General features: G+C 37.1%; 1 long non-coding RNA gene across 1 annotated transcript in view; it reads left to right on the top strand.

Moving 5' to 3' along the window:
* Nucleotides 1-245: 245 nt before the first annotated feature.
* LOC127527158 (uncharacterized) overlaps nucleotides 246-15,237 on the top strand; it is a 108,471-nt gene continuing 93,479 nt past the window's right edge. Inside the window, exons 1-2 of the long non-coding RNA XR_007934456.1 lie at nucleotides 246-557; nucleotides 11,643-11,792. This is a non-coding gene — a long non-coding RNA (uncharacterized LOC127527158). The remainder of the gene's footprint in view (nucleotides 558-11,642; nucleotides 11,793-15,237) is intronic.

The following is a 15,237-nucleotide window of genomic DNA, read 5'->3' as shown; positions in this document are numbered from 1 at the left end:
CTTCGGTTTCATTTATGAAAATCAGATGCGAAACTGGTTATTTTTCCAAAAAAGGCCGTTTAAGTTTGCAGTGCCTACATACTGCGGATGGACACCGCCCCGCAACGAAGTTAATCGAAGCTTCGTTTTAAGCAGTAAGACATAAAGGTAAAGGGGTAGAGGGCTGCTACCTTACAGACGCAACTTCCAGCTTCCAGACGATTTCCCCAGTTATCATACAGGGCGGGGGCGGGGCGTGATTTTTAAAGGCCGCGGACAGAGTCAGTTACGGTAAAAGGTTCCCAGTGCCACGTGACTCGGCCTAATGTTTGTAAACATGCGTCACTCTCCCAAGTGACGTCACAAACAGTAACGAACAACTCGTCCATCCAATTGAAAAGGGTGGGCAGTAACGGAGGGTGGAGGATATTGTCCAATGCCGTGGAGGTAATCGACGGCTGTTTGTGACGATAAATAAAAAGGAAAAATTAAGTAGCGGAGCTGAAGGATGTCAGCGGGTCGCTAGCGGGCAGGTGTCTCTCCGAACTGGTCGCTTGGGGCAGTCTGCGTCCTTCAAGGTGAGGCAGCTTTCATATTTGCGTATGCGACATAATTGGTTATCATATTGCTGAATGTGCAGAACATATATATATATTATAACAAATTGTAATAATAATATGCAGGTAGAAACAAAATACAAGAAAGGTTACTGCACTCTGGTGCTTTACTGTACGCCGATACTACTTGGCGCAGGCTGCGACTGAGATCGATGGAAAAAAAAGTGCGCAGGCAGTTGCTGTACGTCCGAAGTCTCAGGAAACCAGAAATATCCAGTTTCGGTCTCCCTCCTTTTACTGTACTGTACCTGCGTATGAGGGCGGAGGCGAAAGGCTCATTATGTAGAGAAGTCAACGAGAGGACAGCAAATGGAAATCCTTACCCAGCTGGAGATTAGTTACAGGACCAGACTCCATGCTTGTGACATGCCAGAAACATGCGTCATTAACAATTCGTGTCATAAATTTCGAAGCTAGGTTACGAATTATTCTGTCAGTATTAGGAAAACCGAGTTAGAAATTTTACAGCGGTATCATGTGCCCGAGAAGGAATATGGCTTTGGTGGATGGATAGAAACCTTCAGCGTATTGACGCTGACCGGTGCCGCCAGTAGTAAAAGACAATTGCAGCAATTCATCTTTATACCCTTTCCTTTTAGCGTAAGTTGCTATTACAACGCAGATAGTGAAAAGAAGTCGGTCCATCTACATATTTTGTGAACCTGATCTTCCTAGTTATCCGTTTTCCCGATAACATCAGGAACTATTGGATGTCTGTGGCCGGCCACACGTGAGACCACACCCACATTGACTCATAGTGAACGAATTTAGAGATGCCACTTAAACTAAATATGCACATACAGTACTGTGTTACGTGCCGTGCCATGAAATTTGCATACAACAAAGAAAAATTAATAACATGGATGATATAAAAGTAGTACTCAAATTTTACTTTTCCAAATCTTTATCATTGTCATAAAGGCATAGTCTCTTCAATCTATCCATATATTTTCTTAACCATATTTCTTTCTCAGGGTAGGGTTGGAATGGCAGCTGGCAATGACAGTTGGCGCCTATTCCAGCAAGCATCGGACACAAGGCACAAGCAACCCCTGGATGGGGTGCCAGTCTGTTGCTGAGTGAACAGGGTGACACTCATCCCCAACCTGCTCCCCTGAAACACACACACACCAGAATTCCATAACGTAAGCACTGGCACATTAAGTTATCTGCCTAGTGGAAGAAGAGAGACTGAACCCACAGTCTAAAGCATGGACAAATTTTATGGTTATTGGACAAACCATAAAATATAATCACATATCTTTAGAGCCAAGGCCAAACTGCAACATATTTAAACCACATCCCAAGTCACACATCAAAAATTATTTGTAACAAAGTTAGAAAATAACTTAAATCTCACTTACAATAACACATTTAAAATTCTGAAAAAGCAAAGAAGTATATCCATTAATGATATTGATGTGACATTTTTTTCTTCTTGTTGTTTTCTGCTTATTGTACTTCTGTCAAAATAAACACATTCTTGTTTTTTTAAACAAGTTAGAAAATAGTAACCGGTATTCTGGGATTGGGTTAACTGTTTTGATAGATGGCCAGGTTAGGTGGATTGGCTGCTGTAAATTGGCCCTTGATGTGTGTGTTCACCACATGATGGGCTGGCATCCTGTCCAGGTATTGTTCCTGCCTTGTGCCTCATGAGCTTCCCTGCTTTGGATAAGTGGGTTAAGAAAATGGATTGATGGAAAGTGGAAGCATTTTAAATTATTTATTTACTTCATCAAAGAGATATTTTTACTTACTAAATATTTTCTCACAGTGGTGTGTGTGACGTGTGATCGAGGTTTGCTAAAAGGTTTATACAGGGAGCACTTTCAGGTATAAGACATGAACACACGCACATACACGTGTGCACTATATGGTCATTTAACTAGGTACTTAAGGGTCTGTTTGTTGACAGAAGCAGCTATCTAACATGTAAAAGAAGAAAATACTGTATTCAGAATATACAAGCTGAAATAACCTCGCTCAAGATAAATCGGAAACAGTAAAGTAATTCATAATTCATTTAGTGCAGAATATTCTCTGTTTAAAGAACAGGTGATATGCAAGTGAAAATTGCTTAGGTAGGATGGGTTTAATTATCATATTCATTGATTTTCAACATATTTACATTATCCTTAAAAAATAAAAAAAAACTCTTTAATGGAACTTTATTTTAGTAAGATGTGCATCTGTTGGGGGGAGCATGCCCCCCGACTGCCCTTAAACTCGGCCTATGTTCTAAAGATTCCCATACCAAAACGTTGGCCGGTACTTTTCAGATTAATTTCTTAAACTCCACATAAAAATTACTAAATAATGCTTAGTTTTATCTATAAAACTATGAAAACTTTAATATATTTGAAATATTGTATATTCACTGATTTGTTGTGAATTGAAATAGTCATGCAACAAAATACTAAAAAGCATACAGAAACTGTGCAAGTGCAAAAATAAATACAGTACATCCTTAGTTATATGACTGGCATCAAAATAAAGCAATGACACATTGTTAACCACTTAACTGCACTAACCGATGAAAGTAAAGATCTGAAATGATGTGTTAATTGCAACAGTGCAGTACAGTTACTCCTCCTATGCATCTAACTAAAGAAAGTTTAGCAGAACAGAGGAAAAGAACTGTACATGTCCATCTGGACAAGGTCAAAAAAAATTTCAAACTCCATAAAATCCACTGTTAGGAAAATAGGTTAAGGGCATTTAAAACAATGGCAGTCTTTCCAAGAAGTGGACTTCCTCTTAAAAACAAATCAGCCATAGCTACAAGAAGAACAATAAAAAAAGTAAACTGTAATCCAAAAATAATTTCCAGAAATCTAACAAGCTGCCTCTTGTTATGACTAGCATTTTCTTTCAGTTTTCTTTTAAGTGTTTTGTACTCATTTGCAAAGATGTGTGCATCTTTTCTGTGAGTTTTACATTAGAGAATTAATTTCTGATGTTCTTTTAATTTAACAAGATTCTGTTTTAAAAGCCCAGATGTTTTTCAACTTTTTTCTGTGGAGCCATTTTGTTTGTATATGGCCACTACCATTTCAGACCTATAGCATTGCAATGGTGATATAGCCCATGAATCACCGGGAGTGCACGACACTTGAAATCATCAACAGGATAGGTATTTAGGTTGTTGCATGCAATTCTGAATCATCTGAGTTTGGATGCAAAGAGCCATACATGCTACTTATTTTGTTTGGTGTTTACTCAGCTTTGTTATTAAGAACTTTGATTTTCAGTTAGAGTTTGATGACAGATCAGTTTAATTTTACTGGTTACGACCTTGGCATGAAATTCTGACCACATCTTATTCTCTTGGTCCTTTCTCATAAACTTTCTCTTAGTCTCGATCTATGCACCACGACTGCAGAGGTTTTCTGTCTCGAACAACAAAAAAATTCCCCTTCCCATATAAAACAAAAATGCCAATTATGGAATAGTTGTCAGGAAAAAAAAGTCTCATCTGCAGAAAAAGACCACAGACCATTTGGGCAAGCTTGAAAAGTAGTGGACGTATGTTCTCCAGACAGACGACTCCAAAATGTAACTATCTAGACGCAACAAGAGGGCCCATGTTTGACAAACATCAAATACCTGGTGCAGCACTGGATTGCCTGTTATTTTCATTTCATAATTCTGCAGCATTTTAAAGCTTTGACAATGCCCAAACTTCAACAATGCATAAGCCCAGGTTTGTCTTTATTCTGCACCATGTCAAATGATTTCCAAACTTCTGATGAACAACAGCACGATTCTTGATGCTGATCCTCCAATTAGCTGTGAACCACGCAATCTCACTGACATTACACAGGTGGTGAACTGTCTGATGGTACGGAAGGCTGCAGGGATCTGTGATAACTGGGGCAAACTTCTCTAGGCTGGTGGTAAGGCTATTCTCCTGGCATTGCAAGCAATCTTTACTTCCATTTGGGAGACAGGCATTATCCCAAATGACTGGAAAACAGGACTTGTCCCTATCTGGAAAGGGAAGGGTGATCGCCTGGATTGTGGCAACTATTGGGGGATAACTGCTCTCGGTACAGAGTAAAGTCCTTGCTAAGGTCATCCTCATTAGGATCTGTGATCACTTGCTCACCTACCAGCGACTGGAGCAGTCTGGTTTTACACCTGAGAAGTCTATCGTAGGCTGCATACTGGCACTGAGGGTTCTCATGGAGCACAAACGTGAATATTGGCAGAGTTTCTTTGCAGCCTTTGTTGATTTTCGTAAAGGGACTCAATTGATCGAGCCACTCTGTGGGACACCCTGGGACTTCGCGGGATCCCCTCAGAGTTGCTGAATATCATGGCTGGCTTGTACACTGGTACCGTGAGTGCTGAGCAGAGTGGAGGCAGAATCTCAGTGTTTTTCCCAGTTGATTCTGGGGTTCATCAGTAGTGTGTTCTTGCTCCAACTCTGTTCAGTGTTGCCAATATCAATGCAAAAGGGCAAAGGTCCAAGTCTTTAGAGTCCTGGTCCTTCCTGTTTTACTATATGGTTGCAAGACATGGATGCTATCCAGTGACATGAGACGAAGACTGGACTCCTTCGGTACTGAGTCTCTTTGGAAAATCCTTGGGTACCACTGGTTTGACTTTGTGTCGAATGAGCAGTTGCTCACAGAGTCCTGAATGAGGCACATTACCTGCATTGTGAGGAACCATCAGTTACAGCACTATGGCCATCAGGAGCAATTCCCTGAGGGTGATCTGGCTCACAGGACCCTCATTGTTGAGGATCCGAGTGGCTGGACCAGGCCAAGGGGTTTGCCCACGTAACACCTGGCTACAGCAGACAGATGGTCATTTCCGGAGGGTGGGACTGGACCTCATGTCTGCCAACCAGGATCCCAAGCTGTTTCATCATGTGATGGGTACAGCAACATGTTGTACCAGTGCATGCTCCCCAACCTGACCTGATTTGATGACAACATTTTGGCCATGTTAAATTAGTATCCCCTGAGTTGATTTGCTATTTTACTCCATTCACATACATTTTTAATAATAATAATACATTTATTTATATAGCACCTTTCCCATTTTTATGTGTGCTTTTGCCTATGGACCTCAGTGCAAACAAATTCGTGAGTATGGTGCTGGGTGAAAAATATTTAAGGTACAGTATAGTTTGTCAGACTATGGGTTATGACCTAAAATGGGTCACACAGGTTTGTGACTCATCATTGTATTTAATTGGAAAGGGTTGCGTACAGTTTGCGAAATGTGTTTCACAAATGGGTCACCACGGGCAGTTTAAGCAGTTGACATTGCTCCACTATGACTGCCAATGGAGATTCTCCAAGGGGGTCCACACCCCCACCCCCCATTCACTGTGGCAGCAATTCTCGATTCCCTGATCTGACAATAGTCAAGGACTTGTCCTCAAAGACACTGAGAAGGGCAAGATTGAGTAACAAAAAAAAAGTTTAAGAACCACTTGTTTAAGGAATTAAAATTAGGAACATGGGAAACAATTAGGAGAATGGGAAACAACTAAGCAATTAAATCTCAGCTCAGCAGTGAAAAATTAACCTGACCTATGCTCAACCAGTATTATTAGAAGTGATATCTGAAGTCAACAATAACACTCAGCAGGACCTGTCAGTCCATTAGGCAACACAGGCGGCTGCCTTGGGTGGCACCACCTGAGGAGCGCTGTGTATGAAAGTTAAATGGTGGGTGCTCCAAACACTGGGGGGACTGTTTTGGTAACTGAAGTGACTCTGCCCCTGCCTAGGGCTCCATATGAGCTTTGATTGACATTAACACTCGGGTTCCATCGATTTGAAACAGCGATCTCCAGCTCTGACTTCTACCACTATAACTGCTACTTGAAATGCTGTTTGCAGGACCGGAAGACGGCTGTTCATGCAAGACATCCTTCAAATATTACAGATGACAAAGTTTTGTAAAAAAAGATTGAGAAAAAAATTCCTCCAACAACATGGCAGAGTATGATAATTGAGGATGCAACTGTGTGAAGTCATTGAGGATCAAGGTAGTGATGCAAACTGTTGGCTAAAAAGGGTTAATTTATTTTTGCATATTTACAGTCTAGAGATTCAAATGTCTGAGAAGTCATTTAATTAAAACAATTATTCTATATACTGTATCAGGTTCATGTAATTTCTGTAATGTCTAAAATAATGATCACCTTGAATGATTCACAAATGTTTAAGCATGAATGTACTTTAAATTGTTACAATCACCTTTTCCCAAGAAAAATGCCTGAGGAAAAAGAAACACAAAGCTAACATCAGAGCTGAGAAGCAAATATTTTATATTACTACTGCAAATCACAAGAACCTTGTGTAATTCTTAGCCCTGAAATGTTCAGTTATGATATTTTCTTACAGATTGTTTCCCTTCATGATGCTCTCAGCTATTACATTAACGAACCAAGAGTGCTGCTAGTTGTAAAGTTGGGAGCTTATAACACATGCATGTGTGTGTGTGTGTGTGTGTGTGTGTGTGTGTGTGTGTGTGTGTAGGCAGATACCTTACATTTCTAATGGCATATCCTTGTTTACACAAACAATGCACAATTGTTAAAGTGTACTAGTGGAACATCTGCTTTGAGGTCAAACAGCTATCTAAACATTGTGGTGTTAAATAAAATCAAATTTACTCAAAAGCAAAAAAAAATATTTACCTATATATAATTCCAAGACTCAAACCATTTTAATTGGATTCCACTATTCTTTTCAAATATAAATTAATCTATCAAAGCGCTTGTAACACAACTTATAACATGGAGTAAGCTTTAAAAGAGAGTTTCAGGTGATATAATAATACATGTTTGGATCTAGATAATTTGACATTGCATGTAATTAAAAAAATGTTTTTAACAAGATCTTAACCTTTAGTTTTTCAATGAAATGTAAGGAGACAGATGACTTAGCCATCTTAATTTTACAGTGTCATGCCTGTTTTACTTGCTGTCTCTCAAATTATTCATTCTTTTAGGCCTGACAAGAAAGGTGAAATGACTGCACTGCAGCTAGCATGGCCCCAGAAGCAGAAGATGTGTATTTTACCAATATAAAAATCAACAACGTTAGTAATCTTGTGTTTTTGACATATTTATATCTATAAAGTAAATAAAAAGTCATACTTTTATCTGTTCAGTTATACACTGACAGATACTGTATTCCCTACTGATGAGAACTTACAATTATTTCATAAAATACAATGATGAAGACTATAAAAAGACAAACAGACAGACAGACACTTTGTCCTCAAGGGAAATTTGAAATAAATCTTGGGAAGACTATGTCTCTTCATAGTTCCTTACTTGTGTTATTTCACATTTATTTGGACTTTTATTCTTTTATTGACACAGTATCTTCTAAAGAGTTGGAACTAGAAATTGGTTGGATCAGATCTACAAGGAGTAGTTTTAACAATCAAATATAACCTTTTAAGACTTAAACTCTTATCCATCCATCCATTATCCAACCCGCTATATCCCTAACTACAGGGTCACGGGGGGTCTGCTGGAGCCAATCCCAGCCAACACAGGGCGCAAGGCAGGAAACAAACCCGGGCAGGGCGCCAGCCCACCACAGGGCACACACACACACACTAACCACACACTAAGGACAATTTAGAATCGCCAGTGCACCTAACCTGCATGTCTTTGGACTGTGGGAGGAAACCGGAGCAACTGGAGGAAACCCACGCAGACACGGGGAGAACATGCAAACTCCAGGCAGGGAGGACCTGGAGAGTGAACCCGAGTCTCCTAACTGCAAACTCTTATTACTGCAAAATGGAGGCTTGTAAAAGGTTCAAGAAAACATTTCAGTTTACAATTTTTTGTTCGTTTTAGCTACACAATAAAAATATTTGTCTCTTTTAAATGTTTCATGTTATTACATTTTTACATTCAATTCTGAATAAGTCTGTGTCACAGAAAATATTGATTGTTATTGTCTTTGGGGTCACTGACTCCAATTCTGGCATTAGTACTTTTGTTTTTGTTTTGTTTTACTATTTGTGCCTTTTCCTAACACCATCTTTTTTTTTTTACTGTGGCTTGGTTACTACAAGTCAGTTTAGGGTTTTGCTTTTGATTGATTGGCTTCTGATTTATGTTTAGATCACAAAGGCCCTCAAAAGACACTCCTTACAACATGAGCTAATAGTAGAACTCCTATACCGGTTTCACAATGACACACTGCCAGCAGAATGTGGTCTCTCCCACTCAGCCCCCACCCTTTACTGCTAAACACCACCACTACATAAGGCTTTTAAACCTCCAGCCCAATCATGATGCCATATAATATAGATAGTTGATCAAACAATCCAATATAACAATTTACACAATAATTCTTCACAAAACGCTATGATGTGATATGATATTTCTTAGCACATCACTAGGGTGCAATGAAATGCAAAATAATTTCTTAACTGAACAATCAGAAACAATTTAACTAACAGTGCATTCCAAATTTCAAACAATTCAACAATTTTTCAATAAGGTCTTCGCTCACTGTCAATTAAAACAAAATAAAGAAAAAGAACAAGGATTGTTGCAAGGACAATGCTGAAAGAAAAAATTAAAAGCACTATACAGTTCACTACTAAAATATATTTTCTAAATGCTTCCAATTAAAACCACTTGGCATGAATTCCATTCTATATGCCTTTGCAGAGCTATGGAATTGTATTTATGCTACTACCCATATGCTATTCCTTAACAACTAAAGTTTGACTTTGGGGAACACCAGTTGGTGTGCTTGCTCCAAGGACAGAACATTTCATTGAGCAGTAAGTATTTTCGCCTGGATAGCACCTGAGTGTTGTTTCTAGGCTTGAAAATCATTTTATAAGTATGAAGTAAACCATCTAAGAATGGTGCCTGACAAAAGTAAGCTATAGTAGAATTTTATGGTTAACAATGTCAAGGGATACATTTAACTGTAAAAAGATATTGATGGTTGTACAGTATTCCTGCATTTTGTTGTTCTTGTGTTGTGACCAGAGCAAAAGTTAGCTGAAATATCTCACATAGATTGAGTTTTAAGAATAGATTCACATTGTGAGCATTGGGCTAAAAATGGCAATGACATGAAAAAAAAACAACTTACTCAGGCAACAAGGCAGGATCAGTACAGGGAAGTTTAAAAACATGTGCGGCTAAAATTTTAATGCATGCTATATAGTGGTATCAAAAGGACAAGCCAAAAATTTGATAACAAGAACACAAAAAAACTTTTAAAGAGCTTCAAGCAACAATGGCAGTGTCCATAACATCAGATTAAAATGCAGTCTAAGTAATAACCTTCCCCAACAACCCCCCGCCATTGCAAGTACATCCAGGTCATAATTTGCAAAACTTTGCAAAAAATGGTACATTTGAAATTGGTTTATTTTTCTTGAGAACATTCAGATTGAGTTCTTATTTACAGGGCTGTGGAGTCAGTACACAAAACCTTCAATTCTGACTTCTCTGTTTATAATTACAGTACTAATTACTGCGTTGATTGAAATCACACAGCATACAAGACGTAAAGCATTTCATGACTGCCAACATGAATCAGCAGGCTACATTTTGAAGTAATAAAGTTTGAATTTAAAGGCTGTAGTGATGGCATTTTGGATTTTTATACTTTTTATTAATGACATTACAAACATTAAGTAGCATTAAATGTAACACAAAACTAACAAAAGAGTATATTTTTATTAAAAGACTAGAAGAAAAAATAGTTTAATCAAATTAGTACATGTGAAATTTGAAATTTTAACACAATATTTCTATATTACAATTTACATGTAGTCAGCAGGGGTGGGTGATTCTAGTCAGACTAGAGTCTTAATTTTAGTGACTTGCTTGATGATATTTAAGAAAACAACTCAACATGGACTTCTGTGACTTGACTTGGACTTAAGATAAATGACTTATCAAGTTTGACCTAATAGTGCTATGGTTATTGTTTTTCAAATTTTATTCAATTAACTTATATTCCTTTACTATACTATAAGCACTCTATGATACTCTATGATACTGTAAGTCATTAAGACTAATCACCATGTTAGACTTCAACAGCAATGGAGGGATCAGCACTGGGCTGCATAAGTATTAAAAATTAGTTTTCCAACAAACTAGTTGACATTGGGTTTAAATGACAGAGGAAGTAGGATTTATTTTAGGAATCAGTCATGAAAATTACTGTTTTATAATTTTTTTTTTAAATTTACTGAAGTGGCAAGAACAAAGGAGTACATGTGACCCTGTACAATTAGATCTAGAACATGACTGCTTTATTTACAACATTTATGTTATTGAGTTTATTTTTAAAGAAATCCATAAAGTCATTGCTACTAAAATTAATGGTACTGTGTTAGACAGTTTGGATTTGTCATTTGTTAAGATAGCTGTTGTTCCAAATAAAACTCAAGAGCTGTTAATGTTTTCACCTAGTAATTTGTAGATGGATGGTTTAATACTTTCTGTCCATGAAGGCGTACATCTCCTCCATCTTTGTTGTTTTCCAAATTGCTCAATTTGTCGTTGTAATTTAAAAGGGGAGCAGTATCATTAAACCTTGAGGAACCTCTGAACTTTAATTACTTTTATTTGGTAGAGGTCTGATTTATCTAAAGCCTGTTTCACATTATACAACTATGATAGTTATCAATTAAAATCTGAAGTACTGCTATTATTTTAATGCCTCATAGTTCTGTTTCTTAACTGAGAATTTAGGGCAAGAACAGAGCAAAAATAATGAAACAATGACCTGAAATGAGTACAGTTACATGGTAGTTTCTTGCAGTTTAAATTATACCATTGGTATAAAAATTCAGTTTAAACTACTGTATGTTTATATGATTGTGAAAAACTATTTGCAGTTTTTAAGACCCAACAGAATCAAAGAAATTTCCACATCTCTGAATAATTAAGTCACTTTACAGGACTGATTATTATTTAGAGAAAGGTAAACGTGACTAAACTGTTGAATGAAAACAACTCAGCAAATAGAAATAATATATCTATTTCTTTCACTGTTTTCTGTTTGTAATATATAGTTAGCTGTAGATTTTGACCATAAAGAAGAGAAAACCAATACAATGCAAGCAGCAGAGATGGGGCAATGACAAAGAAGAGACTAGTCATATCCTTTCTTCAGTTTGATCCATTAATGAATACGTTTGAAGTGCACAGCATGGATTACTACTGTAAGTAATTTTTTAAATATATTCTATAGCTAACAGCCTTATGTTATGTATATTTAGAACTGTCAGTCTTAGAGTTTCTGGGTAAATAGTAGCAGGAACAGCCGGCAACCACCCTGAAAATGGTACCGGGCCATCACAAGGCCTGTTTATGCACACACTAATATTAATATTTGCAAAGTATTTTCCAAATAGACTAATATGCATGTCTTTGGAAATATGGGATAAAAACCAGGGAAATACCCAAAATAATACTGTCCACTGTTTGAAACAAATCAAATGAATAATATAAATCCACAGCCTACTAATCCACAACAGAAAATATTTAGAAACTTTTTAAATTCCAGCAATTCATCAAGCTTCCAAATCCACTTTATCTAATACAAGGTCACTAGGAGCTAAAGCCAGCTATGGAAGCACTGAACACAATGCTAGAATGAACCCTGGATGGATTGCCTTCTATAGTAGGACACATTCACAGAAATACCCACAGACTGTACATGTATATAGAACAAGTTCACCAGTCAATTTGATATGGTCATTTTTTAAATAAAAGGAAACTGGAGTATTAAGATTAAAAAAATACAGAGTGTGTATAAATATATACACATACACTATGGTCTGAACACACAGCAGAATGACTAAAAAACAACACATAGATGACAGTCCTGCAATTTGAACTAAAGTCCATGAAACTGTGAGACAACAGCTGGGTTTATTAGCATATTTGTAAGCTTCATGCAATATATTAATAGTAATAACAGTAAGAAGAATGTGTTATATTTATGTAGCTCCTTTCCAATGTTGAGATCATTTCAGTTATATTCAAAAGGGTACCGAAGGAATAGAAGTAGTAAAAAAGCTCAATAAATAAGTAATATTGGGTAAAAACTGATATCAATGATTAAGCAAAAGAAACCAATAAACAGAGATTAAATACAAAGAATTGGAAGACATTAAGCAAATAAAATAGTTTGCAATACAAAGTGCTATCGCAAGGACCCACAAAAAGAGCAAATTGCAGCATTAGTTACAGTAAAAGCCTTCCTGAATGAACATGTTTAAGTTGCCAGATATGTAGGTAAGTAGGTTGATTGGGTGGGTAGATTGGGTGGTTGGGTATTTAAATAAAGAAATACATAAGTATATACAAAAATAAATATTAGATTAATTTGTCCCCAGGGTATTTACACACACTATTATCTGAGCACACACTGGAATGACTAAAAAGGCAAGAAAATGAAAAAGAAAAGTTCTGACTTGGCAATCACAGTCCCAGTGAGGTTTTACACATTAGTATTGCTGTTGGTATAAAGAAGCTCCAGTAGAGTCCTGACATACTTTAAAGAATGGATTGACTCGGCAGACCTAACTACTTTAGGGAGGTTATTAGAAAGTCTAGGTTCAGCAGAGCTGAACATTGGTTTGTTTGTGGCATGAGGCTGACAAGATTGTCATGGACTTGAGTAGATGGACAAGATTGTGGGGATTGCATGGGGTAACTGGTGTGCTCTCTGGTGAAAAGCCATTATAAGTTGTATAGGTTAAGAGTAAGATTTTGTTTTTAATCCTACAACACACAGGGAGACAGTAAAGATTGAACAGAACAGGCATTGTGTGCTGACTTTTGTTAAGTCTGAATGAAGACTTTTGGAGCAGAGTTTCAAACTAACAGAGGCTATGATAATAGATTCGAAGGGACACCTGCCAATAGAGAGTTACAAAAGGCAATGTGAGATGTGATGAAAGCATGGACAAGCTTCTCATTATTACAAAAGAACAGGAATGAGCAAACACAGGATATTTTGCAAAGGCATAAATATTAAAGTTTTTAGTCTTTTTTAATGTTATTTAAGTGAGACAAATAAGAAAGAAAATACAAATTCAAACCAAAGTTTATTTAAAAGAGGATTATAATAATATAATCACTTAAAATGAAAAGGAGTTTCTTTTCTTAGGCCAAGTTTCAGTCCAACTAGCATAAGTTTTGCTTTATTACAGTTTAATTTTAAAGAGTTGTGGCCAATCCACCATTTAACTGTTTCAATGTGAGTCAAAAGATCTATGATGAATATCCATTTTTAAAATGGCAGCTTTATCCTCATAAAAAGGATATATCAGCCCAAAGCTACAAAAACTGTACCTGAAAGGGAAGCAGAAAAATACAGAAAAGCAGAGGACCAAGGACAGAGATAAGAGGAACTTCTTGTGGGACTGGCACTAGGCTGAACCTGTTGTTGCCAAGATGTACCCCTCTCCTTCTTGTCAATAAGGTAAGGACATAAACCACTGGAGTGTAATGCCAGAAATATCTAGGATGCTCTCCATTCTGAACAGTGAACAGTTGTGATTGGCAGCTTCAAATGCAGCACTAATGTCTAATAGTACTGATACGCTGACATACCCTGTGTCTCTTCTAATAAGTATTAACTGTTCGTTTCTCAGATTAGAGCAGTTTTCAGCTGTGCTATTCTCTGAAGTCAGACTGAAAGAGTTCAACCAGATTATTAGAAGTTAAGTGGTGAGTTGAGAAGCCACAGCATGTTTGAGAACTATAAATAAAAAAAGATAAGTGAAAGACAGAGTGACTATTTTTCAGGTTGTCAGCACCAAGACTGGACACTTAAATGTTACAGCAGCAATTTTCAAATCAGTCCGCACTTTTGATATGTCTCATTTTATAGAGGATTGAAGAATAAAATTTGAATTTGTTAATATCTGTTTAAAAAGCTGAATGGAGAAACAATTCAGAAAGGAGTATATGAGGATGATGGACTAGCATAGGTGAAATATAATAGCAGCTGCTGCATCTACATAGAAACACTTTGGTCTTAAATTGTCTCCATTTATAAACTATTTGTCTTACAGTTGCTGCAAGAATTAAAGCGCAATTTTCTATGGCTTTATAACCACCTTCAAATTTATGAACACCTTCAATAGTACAAGGTGTGATCAAAAAATACGGTGAATGTTGATGCAGAGCACCATCCAAGAGCAAAGCAAAACAATTTAATGCAGGTTCTGACATGTCCATCCTAGAGCCGGATTTGTGCCAAGTTTCACCTTGTTTGATACTGTCAGTCGTTTGTGAGCCACTGTTGAGCTCAAGTATGTTTTTCAAGTTTATCGTTAATAATGGATATTGAGCAATGCATTAACATGAAATTTTGTTTCAAATTGCGCAAAGCTCAGGAAACCCATCAGATGTTAAAATCGGTTTATGGTGACACTGCACCGACAATTAAGACTGTTTACAAGTGGTTTGATTGATTTCATAATGGATCTGACTCGGCTGAAGACGACAAAAGATCAGTACGTCCTTCAACATCAATAACCGAGGAAAATGTTGAAACGGTTTCATTCTTCATCATGACTTTCGCTTCTTGTGACACCTCCCTTCTAGTACGACAATTTCTGTCGAATAAAAAAATTACGCTGTGTCCGCATC

Source organism: Erpetoichthys calabaricus, chromosome 3 (assembly GCF_900747795.2).
Source record: "Erpetoichthys calabaricus chromosome 3, fErpCal1.3, whole genome shotgun sequence".
Taxonomy (NCBI): domain Eukaryota; kingdom Metazoa; phylum Chordata; class Cladistia; order Polypteriformes; family Polypteridae; genus Erpetoichthys; species Erpetoichthys calabaricus.
The sequence above is the reverse complement of the archived record's forward strand: the minus strand, read 5'-3'. Positions and strand labels throughout refer to the sequence as shown.